This window comes from Bufo gargarizans, chromosome 3 (genome assembly GCF_014858855.1).
Source record: "Bufo gargarizans isolate SCDJY-AF-19 chromosome 3, ASM1485885v1, whole genome shotgun sequence".
Taxonomy (NCBI): domain Eukaryota; kingdom Metazoa; phylum Chordata; class Amphibia; order Anura; family Bufonidae; genus Bufo; species Bufo gargarizans.
The window spans coordinates 553,250,963-553,264,661 of NC_058082.1; the positions used below are offsets into that span (position 1 = coordinate 553,250,963).

General features: G+C 43.4%; 1 protein-coding gene across 2 annotated transcripts in view; it reads left to right on the top strand.

Moving 5' to 3' along the window:
* Window positions 1-13,699, top strand: part of GRAMD1C (GRAM domain containing 1C) — a 178,435-nt gene that overhangs the window by 55,436 nt on the left and 109,300 nt on the right. Inside the window, exon 1 of one of the 2 annotated variants that reach the window (XM_044284157.1) lies at window positions 6,754-6,864. The exons of the other annotated variant lie outside the window; for it this stretch is intronic. The gene's annotated coding sequence lies outside the window, so the exon portion shown is untranslated. Of the gene's footprint in view, window positions 1-6,753; window positions 6,865-13,699 lie in introns of those variants that run through there. 2 annotated transcript variants of the gene reach the window in all.

The window sequence follows — 13,699 nt, forward strand, 5'->3', positions numbered from 1 at the left end:
CACTGACACTGGGGTACAGGATAATGAACTGACACTTGGGGTACAGGATAATGACACTTGGGGTACAGGATAATGACACTGACACTGGGGTACAGGATAATGACACTGACACTTGGGGTACAGGATAATGACACTGACACGGGGTACAGGATAATGACGCTGACACTTGGGGTACAGGATAATGACACTGACACGGGGTACAGGATAATGACACTGACACGGGGTACAGGACAATGACACTGACACTTGGGGTACAGGATAATGACACTGACACTGGGGTACAGGATAATGACACTGACACTGGGGTACAGGATAATGACACTGACACTGGGGTACAGGATAATGACACTGACACTGGGGTACAGGATAATGACTGACACTTGGGGTACAGGATAATGACACTGACACTGGGGTACAGGATAATGACACTGACACTTGGGGTACAGGATAATGACACTGACACTTGGGGTACAGGATAATGACAATGACACTCGGGTACCGGATAATGACGCTGACACTTGGGGTACAGGATAATGACACTGACACTCGGGGTAGCAGGATAATGACACTGACACTTGGGTACAGGATAATGACACTGACACTTCGGGGTACAGGATAATGACACTGACACTCGGGGTACAGGATAATGACACTGACACTTGGGTACAGGATAATGACACTGACACTCGGGGTACAGGATAATGGCACTGACACTTGGGGTACAGGATAATGACACTGACACTGGGGGTACAGGATAATGACATGACACTGGGGTACAGGATAATGACACTGACACTTGGGGTACAGGATAATGACACGACATCGGGGTACAGGATATGGACACTGACCCTTGGGGTACAGGATAATGACACTGACACTGGGGTACAGGATAGTGACACTGACACGGGGTACAGGATAATGACACTGACACTCGGAGGGTACAGGATAATGACACTGACACTTGGGGTACAGGATAATGACACTGACACTTGGGTACAGGATAATGACACTGACACTAGGGGTACAGGATAATGACACTGACACTCGGGGTACAGGATGATGACACTGACACTTGGGGTACAGGATAATGACACTGACACTTGGGGTACAGGATAATGGCACTGACACTCGGGGTACAGGATAATGACACTGACACTCGGGGTAGAGGATAATGACACTGACACTTGGGGTACAGGATAATGACGCTGACACTTGGGGTACAGGATAATGACACTGATATTTGAGGTACAGGATAATGACGCTGACACTTGGGGTACAGGATAATGACACTGACACTCGGAGTGCAGGATAATGGCACTGACACTTGGGGTACAGGATAATGACACTTGGGGTACAGGATAATGACACTGACATTTGGGGTACAGGATAATGACACTGACACTTGGGGTACAGGATAATGACACTTGGGGTACAGGATAATGACACTGACACTTGGGGTACAGGAGAATGACACTGACACTTGGGGTACAGGATAATGACGCTGACACTTGGGGTACAGGATAATGACGGTGACACTTGGGGTACAGGATGATGACACTGACACTTGGGGTACAGGATAATGACGGTGACACTTGGGGTACAGGATGATGACACTGACACTTGGGGTACAGGATAATGACACTGACACTTGGGGTACAGGATAATGACACTGACACTTGGGGTACAGGATGATGACACTGACACTTGGGGGTACAGGATAATGACGCTGACACGTGGGGTACAGGATAATGACACTGACACTTGGGGTACAGGACAATGACACTGACACGTGGGGTACAGGATAATGACGCTGACACTTGGGGTACAGGATAATGACACACTGACACTTGGGGTACAGGATAGTGACACTGACACTTGGGGTACAGGATAGTGACACTGACACTTGGGGTACAGGATAGTGACACTGACACTTGGGGTACAGGATAATGACACTTACACTTGGGGTACAGGATAATGACGCTGACACTTGGGGTACAGGATAATGACACTGACACTTGGGGTACAGGATAATGACACTTACACTTGGGGTACAGGATAATGACACTTGGGGTACAGGATAATGACACTGACACTCGGGGTACAGGATAATGACACTGACACTTGGGGTACAGGATAATGACACTGACACTCGGGGTACAGGATAATGACACTGACACTTGGGGTACAGGATAATGACACTGACACTTGGGGTACAGGATAATGATACTGACACTGGGGTACAGGATAATGACACTGACACTGGGGTACAGGATAATGACACTTGGGGTACAGGATAATGACACTGACACTTGGGGTACAGGATAATGACACTGACACTTGGGGTACAGGATAATGACACTGACACTGGGGTACAGGATAATGACACTGACTCTTGGGGTACAGGATAATGACACTGACACGGGGTACAGGATAATGACACTGACACTTGGGGTACAGGATAATGACACTGACACTCGGGGTACAGGATAATGACACTGACACTTGGGGTACAGGATAATGACTGACACTTGGGGTACAGGATAATGACACTGACACGGGGTACAGGATAATGACACTGGGGTACAGGATAATGACACTGACACTGGGGTACAGGATAATGACACTGACACTTGGGGTACAGGATAATGACGCTGACACTTGGGGTACAGGATAATGACACTGACTCTTGGGGTACAGGATAATGACACTGACACTCGGAGTACAGGATAATGACACTGACACTCGGAGTACAGGATAATGACACTGACACTTGGGGTACAGGATAATGACACTGACACTTGGGGTACAGGATAATGATACTGACACTTGGGGTACAGGATAATGACACTGACACTCGGGGTACAGGATGATGACACTGACACTCGGGGTACAGGATAATGACACTGACACTTGGGTACAGGATAATGACACTGACACTCGGAGTACAGGATAATGATGCTGACACTCGGGGTACAGGATAATGACACTGACTCTTGGGGTACAGGATAATGACACTGACACTTGGGGTACAGGATGATGACACTGACACTCGGGGTACAGGATAATGACACTGACACTTGGGGTACAGGATAATGACACTGACACTCGGAGTACAGGATAATGACGCTGACACTCGGGGTACAGGATAATGACGCTGACTCTTGGGGTACAGGATAATGACACTGACACTCGGAGTACAGGATAATGGCACTGACACTCGGGGTACAGGATAATGACGCTGACACTTGGGGTACAGGATAATGACACTGACACTCGGAGTACAGGATAATGACACTGACACTCGGGGTACAGGATAATGACACTGACACTTGGGGTACAGGATAATGACACTGACACTTGGGGTACAGGATAATGATACTGACACTTGGGGTACAGGATAATGACACTGACACTCGGGGTACAGGATAATGACACTTGGGGTACAGGATAATGACACTTGGGGTACAGGATAATGACACTGACACTTGGGGTACAGGATAGTGACACCGACACTTGGGGTACAGGATAATGACGCTGACACTTGGGGTACAGGATAATGACACTGACTCTTGGGGTACAGGATAATGACACTGACACTCGGAGTACAGGATAATGACGCTGACACTTGGGGTACAGGATAATGACACTGACTCTTGGGGTACAGGATAATGACACTGACACTCGGAGTACAGGATAATGACACTGACACTCGGGGTACAGGATAATGACGCTGACACTCGGAGTACAGGATAATGACACTGACACTGGGGGTACAGGATAATGGCACTGACACTTGGGGTACAGGATAATGACACTGACACTGGGGGTACAGGATAATGACACTGACACTCGGAGTACAGGATAATGACAATGACACTTGGGGTACAGGATAATGACGCTGACACTCGGGGTACAGGATAGTGACACTGACACTTGGGGTACAGGATAATGACACTGACACTCGGAGTACAGGATAATGACACTGACACTCGGGGTACAGGATAATGGCACTGACACTTGGGGTACAGGATAATGACACTGACACTCGGGGTAGAGGATAATGACACTGACACTTGGGGTACAGGATAATGACGCTGACACTTGGGGTACAGGATAATGACACTGATATTTGAGGTACAGGATAATGACGCTGACACTTGGGGTACAGGATAATGACACTGACACTCGGAGTGCAGGATAATGGCACTGACACTTGGGGTACAGGATAATGACACTTGGGGTACAGGATAATGACACTGACACTCGGGGTACAGGATAATGACAATGACACTTGGGGTACAGGATAATGACGCTGACACTCGGGGTACAGGATAGTGACACTGACACTTGGGGTACAGGATAATGACACTGACACTCGGAGTACAGGATAATGACACTGACACTCGGGGTACAGGATGATGACACTGACACTTGGGGTACAGGATAATGGCACTGACACTCGGGGTACAGGATAATGGCACTGACACTTGGGGTACAGGATAATGACACTGACACTCGGGGTAGAGGATAATGACACTGACACTCGGGGTACAGGATAATGACGCTGACACTTGGGGTACAGGATAATGACACTGACACTCGGGGTAGAGGATAATGACACTGACACTTGGGGTACAGGATAATGACACTGACACTTGGGGTACAGGATAATGACACTGACACTCGGGGTACAGGATAATGACGCTGACACTCGGAGTACAGGATAATGACACTGACACTGGGGGTACAGGATAATGGCACTGACACTTGGGGTACAGGATAATGACACTGACACTGGGGGTACAGGATAATGACACTGACACTCGGAGTACAGGATAATGACAATGACACTTGGGGTACAGGATAATGACGCTGACACTCGGGGTACAGGATAGTGACACTGACACTTGGGGTACAGGATAATGACACTGACACTCGGAGTACAGGATAATGACACTGACACTCGGGGTACAGGATGATGACACTGACACTTGGGGTACAGGATAATGACAATGACACTTGGGGTACAGGATAATGACACTGACACTCGGAGTACAGGATAATGACACTGACACTCGGGGTACAGGATGATGACACTGACACTTGGGGTACAGGATAATGACACTGACACTTGGGGTACAGGATAATGGCACTGACACTCGGGGTACAGGATAATGACACTGACACTCGGGGTAGAGGATAATGACACTGACACTTGGGGTACAGGATAATGACGCTGACACTTGGGGTACAGGATAATGACACTGATATTTGAGGTACAGGATAATGACGCTGACACTTGGGGTACAGGATAATGACACTGACACTCGGAGTGCAGGATAATGGCACTGACACTTGGGGTACAGGATAATGACACTTGGGGTACAGGATAATGACACTGACACTCGGGGTACAGGATAATGACAATGACACTTGGGGTACAGGATAATGACGCTGACACTCGGGGTACAGGATAGTGACACTGACACTTGGGGTACAGGATAATGACACTGACACTCGGAGTACAGGATAATGACACTGACACTCGGGGTACAGGATGATGACACTGACACTTGGGGTACAGGATAATGGCACTGACACTCGGGGTACAGGATAATGGCACTGACACTTGGGGTACAGGATAATGACACTGACACTCGGGGTAGAGGATAATGACACTGACACTCGGGGTACAGGATAATGACGCTGACACTTGGGGTACAGGATAATGACGCTGACACTTGGGGTACAGGATAATGACACTGACACTCGGGGTAGAGGATAATGACACTGACACTTGGGGTACAGGATAATGACACTGACACTTGGGGTACAGGATAATGACACTGATATTTGAGGTACAGGATAATGACGCTGACACTTGGGGTACAGGATAATGACACTGACACTCGGGGTACAGGATAATTACACTGACACTCGGGGTACAGGATAATGACACTGACACTCGGGGTACAGGATAATGACACTGACACTCGGGGTACAGGATAATGACACTGACACTTGGGGTACAGGATAATGACACTGATATTTGAGGTACAGGATATTGACACTGACACTTGGGGTACAGGATAATGACACTTACACTCGGGGTACAGGATAATGACGCTGACACTTGGGGTACAGGATAATGACACTGACACTCGGGGTACAGGATAATGACACTGACACTCGGGGTACAGGATAATGACACTGACACTTGGAGTACAGGATAATGACACTGACACTTGGGGTACAGGATAATGACACTGACACTTGGGGTACAGGATAATGACGCTGACACTTGGGGTACAGGATAATGACACTGACACTCGGGGTACAGGATATTGACACTGACACTTGGGGTACAGGATAATGACACTGACACTCGGGGTACAGGATAATGACACTGACACTTGGAGTACAGGATAATGACACTGACACTTGGGGTACAGGATAATGACACTTGGGGTACAGGATAATGACACTGACACTTGGAGTACCACCAATAAGATTGGGGCATGGTTTGTCTTCATGTGGGGGGCTGGGGTGAGATTCGGGATGATGTGTTCTGATGACTTGGATGTTGACACATTGTTGCTTTGTTGTTCTTGGTCATGTGACTCCTCTGTTTTCGGCTCCTCACATTATTTGGTGGTTAGTGTTTCTGCGGTGACATCTTTACCTCTTTCAGTCAGTGTAAACCCCATCACAATGTCAGTGGTGAGGCAGATGACGGGAACAGTCAGGCATGTGGGTGTCCTCTTGACATTGAGTTCTGCACTGAGGCTTTATATTACCTGGAGACGCGTGCGGCGGACGGTGCGGACACAGATCACAGCTTCGGGATAAGCCATGGATCACTGGGTGAGAGGCAATCTTGGAAATTGTTACATATAATTACTCAGGATTTTCTTTAATTTTCTGGATTATTGGGTTTATTTTAGGCTAATATTTATTATATTATTAACCTCTTAAGGACTAGGACAATTTTTGTTAATAGTTTTCGTTTTTTCCTTCCCACCTTTCAAGAGCCATAAATTTTTTTACTTTACTGTTTTTAAATCTTTGTGGGTTATAATTGAAAAAAAATAAGTGCAATTATGCCTCGGTCATTTGGGTTTTGTTTTTACGACTTTAAAAAAGTACAATTACTATTATTAAAAATAAAAACATTTTAAAAAGTTTTCTTTGCAACTTTCTGACAGCCAGAACTTTTTTTATTTTTCCGTCTGCAGAGTTGTGTCAAGGCTTTCTTTTTTGTGGGGGTTAGCAGTAGTTTTTATTGGTACCATTTTGAGTACATTTTTTTATCACATCTGCCATGTATGGAGCAGGTGAGGCTTGTGAGGTTTATTTACATTTATTAGTGTATCGTTATATTATTATTAATATTCATAATTATTTCTTCTTATATAGATTTCTATTATTTTATTATTTTGTCTTATAGAATATATTTTTGGGATTATTTAGTCTTATATTATTATTTTTTATTATTTTTCTATTTCATTTTATACTATTTTTATTATTTATTAATATTTCATTTTATTTAGATTATAATTTTTTTTATATAAAATGTATATATTATATTATTATTACATTTTATAGTATGTATTATTATTAGTAGTAGTGGTAGTTCATTTTGTATAAATTATTATTATTATTATTTTATTATCTTGTTTTATATAATTTCTTTTTAGTAGTAATATTTGTAAATTTAATTTTTACCGGTAGTTTTATATTATTATTGTTTATTATTATTAATTTAATATAGATTATTTTATTATTATTTTATATAATTTATAATGATTGTTTTCAGTTTTATATTATTATTTATTTTCATTGTTATTATTATTACCTTTTTTATATATTATTTTATTATTGTTACTACTACTAATAATAATCCATCTTCTGTCACTTGTACTGTCCCTACGTCCGGCAGCTATAGATGTCAGTAAACTTTTGATGGCGTCCGTCCTCTTGCAGGATGAGCTGAGCCTGGTAGTTGAGGAGAGTTGTGCTGTCAGGGTACATGCAGTATATATACAGGATTATATTTGCACAGTTTGCAGGGTGCAGTGTATATAATGTATCTAGACCTACAGTAAACATTGGTGCTATATAGCCCAAACCAAAATTATTCACCAAAGAAATAAATGTATTTTGACTGTATTAAATTCCATTAAAATACAAGCAAATAAAAATTGAGGAATCCACATGACTGTAGGAAAAGAAAGGGTTAAAACAACCAAACTAGTGGGGGACTGACTCACATGCAGACCAGGGCAAGTTTATATGAAAATACCAGGAAAGGAGATATTACAATAGCATCATATCCTGAAGTGGATTATGCCTGAACTTCAAGTCACAAAAAGTATGCAACGACCTCACACTTGGCCGCACATAGAACCCGGTACCATAGAAACATAGAATGTGTCGGCAGATAAGAACCATTTGGCCCATCTAGTCTGCCCAATGTAGTAGGGTTGTTGCGGGTAGCGAAATTTCGCTACCCAATCGATACTTTTGTCCCGGTATCGATACGACACCGGGATTTCCATTTTTTCGATACTGGTCTGCGCAGCCTAGTATCTTTGAACATGAGCGCGCTGCTGTCGGCGCGCTCATGTTCTCTCAGCAGCACAGGGAGAAGGAAGCTGTCCTCCCTCCCCCTGTGCTGCTGCCACCAATGAACGGGGAGAGGGGCGGAGGAGGGGCGGGCGCACTGCGCCACCAATGATATGACTTTTCCTACACAGAGCGGCGCCCAGCGATGTCTCAGCACTTACTAATAGTCCTGGGCGCCGCTCCGTTCGCCCGCAGTGCCCCATTACTGTCTCCTGCTCCACATGCTGCTGATTACTATCGGAGCGATGGGAGGAGACATCAGCTTCTCTAGTGGGCGTTCCTTCTCCCTGGCTGTAGCGCTGTCCAATCGCAGCGCAGGGAGAAGGAACGCCCACTAGTGAAGCTGATGTCTCCTCCCATCGCTCCGATAGTAATCAGCATGTGGAGCAGGAGAGGAGACAGTAATGGGGCACTGCGGGTGAACGGAGTGGCGCCCAAGACTAATGGTGAGTGCTGGGACATCGCTGGGCGCCGCTCTGTGTAGCCTAATACTTAAAGTCTGGAGTCTGGACCCAGGAAAAGCAGTCTAACACATAATACAGGAGGCGGGTGCCGGCAGCAGAATCGCATTGCCGGCACCCTGCCTCTGACAGGGAGCTGTGCGGCACCTGAGGGGTTAACTGCCGCTGATCTGCCAGTACCCGCCTCCTGTAATTATCATTGGTGGCACAGTGCTCCCCCCCCCCTCAACCCCCATCCCATTAAAATCATGCGCCAGCCCCTCTCAACCCCCCAGTATTAAAATCATTGGTGGCAGTGGGCACAGGGTCCTCTCCCCTCCCCCCTTATTGGTGGTGCAGTGGCAGATTCTGATCGGAGCCCCAGCTGTGTAAGCCTGGGGCTCTGATCGGTTACCATGGCAGCCAGGACGCTACTGAAGCCCTGGCTGCCATGGTAACATCCCTGATGCTGTGTGCACTATGCACAGGGCAGCAGGGAGAGTGTGAAGCCCTATTCACCCTGATCTCTATCAGGGTGAATAGGACAAGGGATGAAAAAAATTCCAGGTTCTAGCCCCTAAGGGGGGAAATAGTTATTAAATTTCACATTTAAAATGTATAAATAATAAACATATTACATATGTCCACATCAGAAAAGTCCAAACTATTAAAATATAAAAAAAAAAAAACTATGCGGTGAACGCCGGAACAGAAAAAATAACTAAAAACTGCGCGATTCGCCATTTTTTAAAATGCGAAATGCACGTCGCTTTTTTGGTTTATTTTTTTCGCATGGTATCGAATGGTATCGAGTATCGCAATACTTTTTCCTGGGATCGAAACCGAATCAAAAATTTGGTATCGCAACAACTCTACAATGTAGTGAATTTTGGAAAAACATACATCAAACACCCACTGTCTGCATGGAAGTCCCCCACTGACCCAACGCGTTTCGCCATCGGCTTCGTCAGGGGAAAAAGTGTACGAAGGGGTAATTACATCCACCAATATATACCTGCACCCCACTGAATATTCACATTGGAGACCTGATTGCACCAAAAGTTTTGTTCCGGCCAACAATAATGGGGCCGTGTGACCTGTATCGCGAGATGGCTCCATAAATCGCGAGAAATAGAGCGTGCACGTGATTCCCAATCGAGCAAGACGAGAACCATGCTATCCTTGGTCACGTGACCGCGAAGTCACATGAATACAGGCCAAGTATCTCGGACACGTGACCACTAATCCCGCAGGAGCAAAAAAACCCACACAAAATAAAATCACATGACCACAAAGTCACGTGACTACATCTAAAGTCTCGCAGGAATAAAGAATATATCAACAAAGGAGCCTCGGAAAATCAAAAATAACAAAACAAAAATACAAAATAAAAAAAGGTCTCCAATTAGAATAACAGAGGTATACATAACAACATAATGATAATACACAGTGTTTCACATTGTTTGTATAATAGACAAATAATGTATTAATATTAATAAACACCCGATTTTATATATTAGAAAACAATATCAAATACATGTCCAGGATTAATAAAATATATCTCCATCCACAAGTTTATAACAATGAATCATAATAACCTCTTATATAGAGAGAGGCATTCATTACTCAATATAATACCATGATGATAAGAATATTTCATGCTACAGAGGACATTCTAATTAAAATGAAACCCAACTAAAGTGCAAACATGAATATAAGGATCTCTTCAGTTTACTCCCCTCAGGCATAATCTTTATTTATAGGATAAAATATCTGGGGACCAGTTTTGGCCAAAAAAATAATTATTTTTTATGTCGCACAAATGGTGAAGAATGGAGAGATACATCCGTTCTCGGTGTTATTACAGAGGGAGAATATGGAGGGCTTGTCTTGGTTTAGATATTCTCTGTTACGTTCGGCACTTACTGGTGTAAAGAATAAATCACTATTCAGGATTGATACTTCTACGCTTTGAAATGATTTGATAGGAAATTTAGATCGGAAGTTTAAGATTTCACATTTTTATAAATGATTACTTAAGGAACTATTCACTAAGATCCAATCACCGGGACAAGGGGCCGGGGGAGTTGACTGCCCAAGGATTCAATTGGAGGGATGGGGAAATATATTTGGGAATTTCAGTTTAACATCTCACAATTTTGATCACGTATTGGTACAATTGAATATTTTTTAGAGATTATATGTCGCGCCGGAGTTTTATTTTTTTTTCATTTTTGTTTTGCGCTCCCTAACTTCCCAGAGCCATAACTTTTTTATTCCTCTGTTCACATAGCCATATGAGGGCTTGCTTTTTTGCGGGACAAGTTGTACTTTCCAACTCCACCATTTAATGCATATGATGTAGTGGCAAGCGGGAAAAAAATTCCAAATGGGGTGAAATTGCAAAAAAAAAAAAGCAATTCCACCACAGTTTTACGGGTTTTATATTTACGATGTTCGACGTGCGATAAAAATGACCAGTTACTTTTATTCCACAGGTCAGTACGAATCCAGTGATAACTTATATGTATAGTTTTTCTTGCTTTTTCATAGTGATATAAAAATTAAAGAGTGGGAAAAAAAATCTGTCTTTTTTTTATAATGTTTTTGTAATTATGTGTATGGAGCTGTATGGTGGTTCATTTTTTTGCGGGGCGATCTGAACTTTTCATTGATACCATTCTGGGGTGTGTATGACTTTTTGATCACTTTTTATTTAATTTTTTGTAGAAAATGAAGCGACCAAAAACGGCAAATCGGCCATTTGGACTCTTTTTTCCGTTTCGCTGTTTGCCGTATGGGGAATATATTTTTATACTATGGACGTTTTCACACATCGCGACACCCGTGATTTATTTATTTTTTCCAATAGGGAACTATAACAATCAATCATCTGATTGCTATTATCATAGACTCCAATGCACTAGCTTTGGAGTCTATGAGAAAATTTCTACTTTCCTATGGAACCCTATTACAGGCAAGGGCTCCATAGGAAATATAATGCAGCAGCCTCCTGTCATTCACAAAGACAGGGGCTGCTGCGTACACGCTCCGGCTCCTCCGATCGCCACACGGGGGAGCAGGAGCGCGGTTTTCAGCGCGCTCAGATGCCGTGGTCAGGATTGACTACGGCATCTTAAGGGGTTAAATGTCCGCGATCGGTTGCGGACATGATCCGCGGGTGTCTGCTAAAAGGAGCAGGCAGCCACCCGCGGCTATGGCGCCCGCAGCGAGCAGGAGCGGGCGCCATCTTTAAACACACGCCCGATGTTCCAAATTTGAACAATTGGATACATTTGGTCAATAGGGTTAAAAGCTATGAGTATTTCTTATATAAGCAAAGAAATAGGAGAAATGGACTGAGATATGGGAGGCCTGGAGGTTTTAATCTCTTCCCACTTTCAATTCTCCATGACTTCTTTTTTCCCCTCTTCTTTTTATTTCTTATATCGGAATGATAGACGGTTTTGAGACGCATCGCAAGGGTAGGGAGGGTTGGGTGATGGGTGGTCATGATTAAGGTAAAATAATAATAATGTTATATTGTAATTTTGTATAAAAATAAGATGGTTGCCTATTTTTACTCCAATAAAGATATAAAATAAAATATAAAAAAGTGCAAAAATGTGCAAATAGTGCAAAACATGGAGTGGATGGGGTGAAGGTGTGAAATATTACATCAGTATATTAGACACACAAAAAAAAAAAATGAATATTTTGAGAATATTAAATCTAAAACAAAAAAGTGTAGTGAATCCCAAGATTAAAGCCTAAATCCAGACATATTATAAAATATTCAATTCAGATACAAATCAATAATATAAATCAAATCCATGAGATATCCAGGGACAATGGATGAAAATCAAATCGGTTATCCTTCACTCAGTGTCAGCCAAAAGATACAATACCGTTCTGTTCAAAAGGGAGAACCAAATAATCTCAACTCCACCCACCTTTAATTAATTTCCACAGGGAATTGAAGTCAAACAAGGAGATATTCCCATCAAAGAAATGGGGCAAAACTATTGTATTCATTAAGACCCCCAGGGGATAGCGTCCCGAGTTTATCAATCCATCGGGCTTCTTTCTGTGCTAACCGTCGTTTCCAATCACCTCCTTGGATGGTCTGATAAACCCGATCAATACCCCTTACCCTAAGGAGATCCCTATTACTGTCATGTTTGAGTCTAAAGTGTTTCGGTAAAGACTTGAGACACGAAATAAATTCACTATCTGCCGCTGAAAAAAAGATGTTCGCGTACCCGTTTTTTTTTTAGTTCCCGGATAGTCATCCCAATATAAACCTTCCCACATGGACAAGAGGCATGATAGATGACTCCAATTGTTGAACAGTCAATCTTGTGGGTGATCTTGTATATATCCTTACCAATCGCGTCCTGAAAAGTGTCACATTTATCAATATTTGGACATGCCACACATTTTCCACATGGAGAACACCCCCATTTTGGGCCTTTAGAGCCAAGGCTCTACCAGGTTTCTCACCTTGGTGATGACTTTCAACGAGAATGTTTCTCAGATTCTCAGATTGACGATAAGTAAGTGCCGGTTTTTCAGGTATGTATTCACAAAGATCCACATCAGTTCTCAGAATTGGCCAAACATTTGTCAAAACT